This window comes from Phlebotomus papatasi, chromosome 3, assembly GCF_024763615.1.
Source record: "Phlebotomus papatasi isolate M1 chromosome 3, Ppap_2.1, whole genome shotgun sequence".
NCBI lineage: Eukaryota > Metazoa > Arthropoda > Insecta > Diptera > Psychodidae > Phlebotomus > Phlebotomus papatasi.
Window position 1 is genome coordinate 45,165,124 of NC_077224.1, and position 11,657 is coordinate 45,176,780.

Consider the following 11,657-nt stretch of genomic DNA (forward strand, 5'->3'; position numbering starts at 1 on the left):
TTTGTAAACATGTTTTCAAAATTTCGCATGAGAATGAGCGAGATAACTAGATCTAGATCTCACTCACTCTCATTGAAATGTCAAAAATATGTTTACTAAACAAAAGTTATTGTGCGTTGGGCATTAGAAGTTAACATGAACAATCTGAATTAAATAAAATATGCGAAATTTTGTTTGATAACTTTCGTCAATTTTGATGACAATTTTACATGACTTTATCACCGTTAATCTGGGCTTGGTGATCATTTAGGCCGACTCATCACGCTTGGACCACAAAATGCGTCACCCTTTTTTCACTATCATCTCTAGAAAAAAATCAGGAATTTTAGAGCTTTGAACTACACTGTTTCATACAACCAATATCCTAATGCTACCTATGAAACATTGGCCTCAATTCTGAGACCAAAAATCAAGATCGAAATTTCAAGCTGTCAAATATTTTCAAGATCAAAATTTCGTATTCTCATGCGAAGTATTAAATTTTAAATATTTTAAATTTAAAATTTAAAAAAAAATTTAAAATTTAAAATTTTTATTTTAAATTTTAAATATTTTTTAAATTTTAATATTTTTTTAAATATTGATGTTGGTCTCAGAATTGAGGCCATAAAAACATTAGAGAAACCTTATATTTTTTTCACAAATAATGCGCGAAGAAAAAGCTTTATTTACTGGCTAAATGTACCCCGGTCTCTCCTATAGCATATTTTTCAAGTTTTTTTTTATTGAAATACTAAATTATCTCTAATATATGAACTTTAAGGCGTCTTCTATACGGGGAGATTTCGAAATGCACCCCACTGTCCTATGCACCGGTGAGTCTCGGGAAATCTACCCTAGTGGTTCATGCCTGAGATAAATTTTCTCCATCCTCTGTTATAAATTCTCCAAGTGTGCTCTGACCTCTGACTAAAATAGATAGTCTGGAAGACTTTCTGTTCTATTTCGAAACGTTTCAAACGTCAATCACACATAATTTTACAATCAAAGAATTTGTTAAAGAGTGGTAAAGTTAATATTTATGCCTGGTAACGAACACATTAAGGAAGAGGAGATGGGGCATCCATCCCCATCCTCCATATCAAAACCGTCCTGTTGTTCCTAAAGTAAGAAAATATCTTAAGTTTTTATTTTTCTATAAATCAACTTTGTTCCATTTAACTATTTCTTTATTCTATTTAACTGTTTCTTTATTTCTTTTTAAGAATGTCTATTTAACAATTCGACAATATTCTAATGTAGATTAAACGTTACATTCAGAAGAGTGATCAATACCGTGTTCCTATTTCACCAGCTTTTCGACTCTTGATATCTTTGAAAATAGTTCACGAGAAAAACATCTCTTGAAAAACAAAAAAAAAATTATTTAAAATCGATTGAAAATGTCAAAATATTCGAACATAAACGAATGGAGCTTTCGAAGAGGGAGATTTTAAGCGCCAAAAGATAGGCAAAAATGCATCGGTCTAAAGCTGAGTGGGGGAATTTTGTTTCAAAATGGCGGTTTCGAAATAAAATCCCCCCGTTTAGATGCTCCCTAAATGATCGAAATTGCATAAACAAATTTCAAGTTTCAATTGATAGAAACGTGTTTTTATTCATCTTTTCAAAAAGCTCTACAGAAATATCTAAAAATGATCGAAAAAGCAAAGTAGGATTTCGAGATTATCTTTGAGAAACTATGTTTTCAAACATTTTTCTAAGCCGCTCATTTTTGGTATCAGGGATGCTACAAATATTGGCCTTGTTAATATTAGATCGATTGGAGAAGTCGACAAAAGTGGCGATTACATTATTGTGATTATGTCGACCGCTCAGAATAAGAAACGAACAATCGATTTGATGCTGAGATTTTACATGCAGAGTACAGAATTTTTGATATTTAAAATCTCTATAACTTAGAAAATAATTAACTTCAAAGTATAATACTGACAGGGAAGGTAGAGGGTATAAAGAAGTATCCAAAAAGCGAATAAAATGATTTTTGTAAAAAATCGAGTTGCTCCACTTATATTCTGAGTGATCGATGTTAGAATCACACTAAACTAGTGTTGTGCCATGACATTTGGGACGTAGGAAACTTTTGCGTGGTCTGAATTAGCAGTAAAGAAACATTTTTTTTCTACTTCATCATAGTCACTAATCCCGATGTCTTCAATCCCGGGACAGGCTGTACAGTAAATGTCAAACAGTTTAAGCTGCCTTTTCAAGAGCGGTTTCTAGCGTAAAGATAAATGCACACCATGATGCACCCATCTTAATGATCTACAACGATACAAGAAACTTTTAGTTTTCTATTCATTTTATTAATCGCGATACAATTTAAGAGGTAATACCTTTATGAATGTGTAGATATTAACATCGTACATTCCTGCAGCTTTCAATCCATATTGTCTTTGAGTCATTCTCAATACAAATAGGAAGGACTTCTGATCCTTCAAACTCAAATCATACCAATTGGTTAAATACAAAGTTGTCGTTAGTCTATCCATTTTGATTTTGATGAATTCTCCAAATACGCAAGGTATAAACAATTGAAAAAGGATAGTTAATGCCACGATGTGTCCAACTGGATTTCTTGGGTATAAACGAACAAAAGAGAAGATGGAAAAGCTCAGAAAAGCACTTGTTGTAAATTGAATAAGGCATGGAAGGGAGATGATGTTGTTAAATCGTTTGATATTATCCATAACCTCACAATATCTTATCGTGATGATTTTGAGTAAATCTGGATCTTCCTGAATCCGATCTCTGTTTGCCGAAATGTAATCGTAGAGAATGTCTGCAGCTGCCATAATTTCAAACCCGAAGAAAGCTACACTTATTTCTGAATAGAATACATATGCACAAGCAAATGGAGCATAAAGAACTTGTACGAATAGCATAATTTGAGTATAATAAGGAAAGTCACTCGGAATTAACGGAATTTCAACTATCATTCCAGATTTTCCGTTGATAGTGTTAGCAATTGAAAAGCTATATCCGGTTACATATACTAATGCTCTTCCTAACCTGAAAACAAAAATATGCTCAATTTTGAAAATTCAAGAGAAAAATCACAAATAAACCTGAATCCTACTCACTTAAAGCAAGTTTCCCAAATATTACTGAATTTTATTAGAGTTTTCTCTGCAATACAATTTATGTCCTTATTCTCGAAATTGTTGTGAAGTGATTGTGCTTTTTCCAGTAGTTCTAGCACATTCTTTCGATGGTACCGCAATAAAACAATTTTACAAAGGATTTGGATACATGCAATGCAAAACAGAACTGACACTGCTAGGTTCCCAGTAAATTGTCCATGAAATGTATTAATAATATGCAATGCTGAAGACAGAAAACATAACAAGCTTGAGAAGAAGATAATTTTAATGAATATGCGTTGCCTAATTTGTTCAGTTGTAACGTCAAAAGTCGCAATCGAGATTCCAAACTCTAGCTTAGACTTGAGTTTGTTAAATATTTCCAGTTTTCGTGGCACAGGCATTTTTGATACACTGAAACTTTGTGAAGGATCTCCGAAAGACTGAAGGACGAAGTCCAATTGATGAAATATTCGTTCGTTGTTTCTCTGTAGGCGTCAACACAAAATGCTTTTACGGCTTTTACCCTTTAATTATCGGTCCGTGCAAAATGCATAACAAGAAACATGTGTCTTCATTTGATACATTGCAATATGAAGGTAACATCAAAGAATGTATTTTTTCAAAAAATATTGTGTACAATTGCATAGTACAACTTTATAAAAAAATGTTATAAAGAATTTATAAATAGCGTCCAAGTAACGTTACGTACAGATGCACATCACAGATTATTGCATCAGCTTAACCCATTCCTTACCATGGTATTATACATCATACGCAAATTGAGTGATTTTAGATGATTTATTCCAGGGCAATTTTTATCCGAATTGCTATCGGGAATGGATTTTTAATAACTATAGTTCTTCAATTACTTGGGAAAAATAGTCCGACAGAGATGAAAATACATTTTGTTATTGTTTTCTTGCTTCGCGGAAGGTCATGCAAAATTTTTGCTCAAAATGGCGGACGGAAAATTCTACATCCCGTCGAATTTGTTAAAATTTTCCTTCATGCTCTTTTCTGATTTGAATTCTGATTGCAAATTTATGTTCTTGGATAGTTACTCTATCTAAATCAATAGAGTTTGTAATGAATTACTGTAAAGAATTTAAATTCAGTGACCGTTAAGGCGTGTGTTTGACAGCGGCTCCCCGCGCCCCCATAATAGATAAAAAAATTTTCTTTTCAAAAAATTCATCTATTAATATGTAAGAAACTTATCCCAAAATATGAACATTCTATCTCAAGTATTTCTTCATTGCATCAAGTATTTCTGGTACATTGACTGAATGGATTAAAGGAGTCCAAGGTCGCAAGGATATACAAAAAGTTATCAGAAATCACCGGTTTTTCTTGGACTGCCATGTCACCCCCGCATTGTTACCCCAAAATAAAATGAGTTTTTAAAAATTCGCTATTGCAAGAATGAATTGCGTTGATTCGCTTAATCTAGTACTATTCTATCAACTGATCCATTGAGCCCTCGGGACTCGGAACCCAGAGTAAAGTCGATAACGCAGAAGCACATGAGAACAGTGTCATGTATACTAAAAAAAATAAGAAATATTTTTGCTAACATTAAAAATATTTTCATTACGAAATTTTTATCATATCACCATTTCTTTTAAGGAAGTTAAAGATACAAGGTTAAATCTTTTTTCCAATCAGGCTATTCTTTGAAGTCAAAATTAAGATGGTAAAACTTTTATATCCAAGGTTTAACTTTCTAAATATTAGAGGGAGGCGGGGCTACTTTGAGTTGAGGGGCTACATTATTAGAAGATCTTTTCGTATATTTCTAAATGAATTCGGTCCTTACAATTATTTTCATTATTTTATTTAGATCCACAATTGTTTTATATATCTAAATTACATTACAATAAAGTCCAGCTCCTTTAAAAATATGTGAAAAACGTATATCAATATAGCCACACGACTCTCAGAGTAGTCCCAGCTTCCCCTATAGGATAATTTTTTTCAACTTGTCACCCTTCTAGAGGTTAAACGGTAGAAGATATTGATTTCCAGTCTTTAATGACTCCTAGTTACTTAAAAAAAAATATCCTCTAACGCGTAATTTTTCTGAAACCATCTCCCATCCTCTCCAGTTTAATTAATTTTCGGATATGGTATATATAAATGGACATCTATGACCTGAAAATTCGCCATTTTGATTTTTCAGGTCAAAGGTCAACCACTTCTAGAGGCTCAATTTTCAATGGAATTGCTTAAATTTGGATTTTTTTTAAAAGGCATGGATATTCGAAAATCGACTACATCGGTCTCAAACGGTAATGAATTGGTTTTCTTTACATAAAGGCCAAACGGTGAGAAATATTGAATTCATATTCTTCCATGACCTCCCTTCAATTGACAATATCCAGAAATTCTTGTATTCTCACAGTCCTCCACCAAAAAAACCAGGTTTTTAAGTTTATCTCAAAATAGGCCCTAGCGATTTCATTCATAATGTTGTGCAGCTATTCCAGATTAAGCTTTCGTACTACATATTTATTCTACTTTTTGAATATTCGAAGGTATAAGGTCAACAACTTTTGAGGGCTTAATTTTCATCGGAATTGCTTAAATTTGGAGTTTTTTGTAAGGTCTGAAAATTTCCAACTCTAACCCGACTTGAAATTTCAATGGGTTTCATCGATAATGAATCAGTAAAATACCGGCAAATGATTTTCCTTATACGAATTTACTTAGACTTGTTACTCATACCAAAATATTTTAAAATTTGCTCTTATAAGAATTTTTTATTTAGGAATTGTTTTCTTTTTATGAATCAATTTAATGGTTAGGAAACCGGAATGTACCTAAAAACCGCGAAAGGATAATTCACGAAGAACCTTTCTTTCTCGTGTGATCGAGCATTTCGCAAAGCTGGAACGCTTTTTCATTTCACCGGGGACCATTTTTCTCAACTTATCTTCGCATTTCAGATGATTTCTGAGAAATTATGTCACGCTATTCATCCGTCTGTCCGGCTACTACCACACCTAGACCCCAAACGGTTGGATATAGAGACTTAGAACCTTCGGGTAATCCCCCATAAGTCGTCCATGTAATGATTAACATGCACCCCAAATCCAAAACCATGTTTTTTGGGATTACTCGAAAACGTTTTTCATTTTAAGATATGCTTTAGAGATGCGGATATTCATCCTTATACGAAAATACCGTTGAATCATTCCTAATCACGGTTTTTCAAGATCAAAGGTTTAAAAGGCTCTAGAGAGCGCAATTTTTAACCGAATGGTATCATGATTGGACTCGTTGGAAAGGTCTTGGAATTGTGGACAAGCCTGAACCGATTTCAATTGGATAACTAATTTTTATCCGAAATTCATTTAGAACACTCCCAAAATTGGGCAAAATTTTAAGTGATTTACGAATCTGTTCAAATCGGATCTAAATCGGTTATGAACCAATAAGTAATTTCTATCCGAATATCAAATCTATTACTCTTAAAACTATTTTTCAGGATGTTTTGAGTGATTTATGAATCGGTTCAAATCGATTGAAAACCAATAAGCAATAAATCCAGCAGTTCGAGAACTTTGCAAAACCTGAGGATGCTTTGCCATCTGTTTTTAGAAAAAGATTTTGCAAAATAGCCTACGCTTTTGATATTACATTTGAATATGTATAAATTTTAAAATATTAATAAGATGGCTATTATACTAAAAAATAATATACTAAAAAAGTTTTAAAGTGTTTTAATGATCTTTTAATATTAAAAAGTAGTTTAGCACTGCAAAAGACCTTGCATTCACATTCTGTAATGTATAATCCCTGCTTGGTTATATTTTTATGTTTACAAGTCTAGAAAATCTTAAAATAGGTAGTTTTTCAATCCCTTCTGATATCCCAAGTTTTAAATAAATGTGAATTTTTATTTTTTTAATAAAGTGGCCCATTTTTTTCATGAAATACCCAAGTTTTGAGGGACTTTCACTAACCCTTCCAATCAGGTGATTTTTACGTGCAATTAACAAATAATATTAAAGGATAATTATTCCTATTTTTATTAAAGCTAATCCTATCTGTAATTAGTAGGATATACGGAATATATAGGGGAAAGTGGCCTGCCTTTCATTGCGGAAGCCTTCGAATATTTCAATTTTTCTCTTATTTTCCAAAGCAAAAACCCTATTCTCTAAAACCACTAACTATTTTCTATTAACTTTGATTAAAAAAACAGAATTTTTACTTTGGGAAATAAGAGAAAAAAATTAGTGTTCAAAGGCTGCCGTATTCAAAGGCAGATCACTTTCTCCTACTAGGCTTTTTTTCTCTTCATATAATCTTTTTAACTGCTCGAACTCCAAGAAAGAGCAGTTTTATTTATAAAACAATTACAAAAGGGACAGATAATCCTAACCGGCTTATGTAGGTAAGATTCTCAACGTTAGCTAACTCGGAGTGCATTCAAATTCGATTTGGAGCTGAAGTTGGGAGACGCCATTCAGTTATCTTGAATAAAATTCGTGAAATTATACAAATTTTGTATTTAAATCAAAATATCAAGGATTTGGATGAACTGGCACAAAAGTGATATATGGGTGAAATGTAGACCAGAATGTTCTCTATAATTTTCCTATAGAACATGATCTCATCGATTACTCAGAAGTCAAGATAAGCGAGGTTTTTTGTTTCTTAACTTGTTTTTTCATCCAGAGTGCCCCAAGTATTGATTTGTTGAACTTCAACTATATCAAAGAATTGTTGTATTTTGTGGGACTTTCCATTTAAAACCATATCGACCACTCAGAATATAATACGACTAACTCGCGAATGGCCAACTTTACAGGAGAGTGATTTAAAGCTGAGATTTTACATGCTGATCATAGGATTTTTAAGTATCGGAACTGATATAACTTTGGGAATAATTAACTTTTCGGTATAATATTCACAGGGAAGGTAGAGGGTGTCACGGAGTACCCGAAAAGCGAAAAAAAACGAATTTTGCAAAAAATCGAGTTAGTCGCATTATATTCTGAGTGGTCGATATTTTAAGTGTCTTTGTGGAGTAGAGGCAGTCAAATTGGCATCTGAGTGATTTCAAAGCGTTATTATGGGAAAAATCAATTTTTTCACACTTAAACGGCAAAATCGGAGTGATAGCGTAGCCTGAGCGGAAAATGATGTATGGACGAAATGTAGAGACAAATGTCCTCTACAATTATGTCGAAGTAATCATCAAAATCGGTTCAGCGACAGTCGAGATAATTGAGGTTATGCGATATTGAAATTGGTTTTTCGACTGTGGCGCCGCTGGTGTTGGTCCCACGAAGTTCAAATATTCTAGAAAGTTGTAGAATTTGGTGAGATCTTTCGTTTAAGCCCTCATTCATCAAAATCGGTCAAACAGAATCGGAGATATGATTTTTTGAATTTCGTGAACTTTGACCCCTCATATCTCCGGTTCTATTGAAACCACAGCGCCCATACGCACCATTTTGGAAACGTCCTAGACTGGACTACAACATACTAAAATTTCATTAACTTGCACAAAGGAATTTTTGAGAAAAATGATTTTGAATTTCGATGAATTTTGACGCTATCGTAGCGCCACCTATGGGGACTTTTTGAACTTCCATCTGAAAGTGCTCATCGAGACGAAACCAAAAAGGTAAAATTTAGGTCGCTATGTTAATTAGAACCGGAGATAGAGACCGGTCAATATTCGAACTTTGACCCCTTATAGCTCGGGTCAGGGGTTATGGATCGACTCAAGTATTTTTTTGTTTGATAGGTATAATCAACGGCTACAACATACTAAAATTTCAGCCCGATGCACAATGGAATTTTTGAGTTATGTAATTTATAAAATTGAAAAATCTTCTTTTTAATAATAGCGCCCCTAGCGGTAGTTTTACGAACTTGCGATGTTAGAAGTGGAAGTGGCATTTCACGAGAGCTTTCCAAAAAGCCCTCACTTTTTAAATTCTGACAATTAGAACCGGAGTTATGGCCATTTTAAGAATTTTTTTTTGGACCCTTATAGCTCGGGTCAGGGGGGTCGGGGGACCTTAAGTTTGGTATTGATGGAAAGCCCTAAGGCCCAGCTATAACATTCTAAAATTTGAGCCCGATCGATGCCATAGGGGCGGAGCTATTGAGAAAACAAAAAAAAAGGGGGGTCTTCAAAATGGCGGAAGGAGGGGTGGGGGGTGGGGGGTCAATGCACCAAGTTGCAATTTTCACCCGATATATAACCTTTGCCGAAAACCGCAAGTCGATATCTCTTTTAGTTTAGGAGCTATTAAGCTCCAAAGAGCGGCCGGACGGACGGACGGACGGACTGGAACGGTTTTTAGCCATCCATATATTCGTGATCAGGAAGTGTCAAAACACATTCTGGCAAAGTTTGGGGCCAATCGGAGGACATGAGATTTTGTTAGGATTATAGTAGGTGAGATTGTTAAGAATCTCACCTAATCTAGTCCCCGGCGAGTGGTCTTCAAAGTTGAAGCCAATTTCTTACTTTCACATACAAATGCGTATGGGAATTTTTCTGCACTCGTGATCGTTATGCTAAATAGTAGGTGAGATTGTTAAGAATCTCACCTAATATTTAAAAAGGGAGAAGTTTTTCCGTATTATAAGATACCTTTCCGTATGGAGGGATAACTATACTAAATTTATGTTTAAATAAATTTTTTCCTTGGAGCACTGTGAGCTGAGTCCGAGATCAATTTAGGAATTGGCTACAAATAGCTCCATATAAAAAGGCCCACTTGCCAGGCGCTTGCACCTAATACAATTTGAAATTCACGGCCAAAACAGCCCTATCCTCCCCTATTTTAAGCTGTCCATAACACAGCCCAATTTCCCAAATATTAGGTGAGATTCTTAATAATCTCACCTACTATAATCCTAACAAAATTTCATGTCGTCCGATCGACCTCAAACTTGGCCAAAATGTGTTTCGCCACTTCCTGATCACGAATATATATGTGGCTATTTTACGTTCCCAGCCGGCCGCTCTTTGGAGCTTAATAGCTCCTAAACTAAAAAAGATATCGACTTGCGGTTTTCGGCAAAGGTTATATATCGGGTGAAAATTGCAACTTGGTGCATTGACCCCCCACCCCCCACCCCTCCTTCCGCCATTTTGAATACCCCCCTTTTTTTGTTTTCTCAATAGCTCAACCCCTATGGCATCAATCGGGCTCAAATTTTAGTATGTTATAGCTGGGCCTTAGGGCTTTCCATCAATACCAAACTTAAGGTCCCCCAACCCCCCTGACCCTAGCTATAAGGGTCCAAAAAAATTTCTTAAAATGGCCATAACTCCGGTTCTAATTGTCAGATTTTAAAAAGTGAGGGCTTTTTGGAAAGCTCTCATGAAATGCCACTTCTCCTTCTAACATTACAAGTTCATAAAACCACCGGTAGGGGCGCTATTTTTAAAAAGAAGATTTTTCAATTTTATAAATTACATAACTCAAAAATTCCATTGTGCATCGGGCTGAAATTTTAGTATGTTGTAGCCCTTGATTATAACTATCAAACAAAAAAATACTTGAGTCGATCCATAACTCCTGACCCCAGCTATAAGGGGTCAAAGTTCGAACATTGACTGGCCTCTATCTCCGGTTCTAATTAACATAGCGACATAAATTTTACCTTTTTGGTTTCGTCTCGATAAGCACTTTCAGATGGAAGTTCAAAAATTCACCACAGGTGGCGCTGCGATAGCGTCAAAATTCATCGAAATTCAAACTCATTTTTCTCAAAAACGGCATTGTGCAAGTTAATCAAATTTTAGTATGTTATAGTCCAGTCTAGGACGTTTCCAAAATGATGCAAATGTGCGCTGTGGTTATAATAGAACCGGAGATATGAGGGGTCAAAGTTCACGAAATTCAAAAAATCATATCTCCGATTCTGTTTGACCGATGTTGATGAGTGAGGGCTTAAACGAAAGATCTCACCAAATGCTACAACTTTCTAGAACACTTGAACTTCGTGGGACCAACACCAGGGGCGCCACAGTCGAAAAACCAATTTCAATATCACATAACCTCAATTATATCGACTGTCGCTGAATCGATTTTGATGATTACTTCGACATAATTGTAGAGAACATTTGTCTCTATATTTCGTCCATACATCATTTTTCGATCAGATAATGCGATCTGTCCGATTTTGTTGTTTAAGTGTGAAAAAATTGATTTTTCCCATAATAACGCTTTGAAATCACTCAATATGCCTATTCGACTACTTCTTCTCGACCAAGACACTTAAAATAGGGTTTTAAATGGAAAGTCTCACAAAATACAACAATTCTTTGATATAGTTGAAGTTCATCAAATGAACACTTGGGGCGATCTGGTCGAAAAAACGAGTTCAAAAACAAAAAAACCGCGCTTATCTCGGCTTCTGATCAATCGATGAGATCATGTTCTACAGTAAAATTATAGAGAACATTATGATCTACATTTCACCCATATATCACTTTTCTGTCAGTCCATCCAAATCCTTGATATTTTGGTTTTAATACAAAATTTGTATAATTTCACGAATTTGATTCAAGATAACTGAATGGCGTACCTCAAC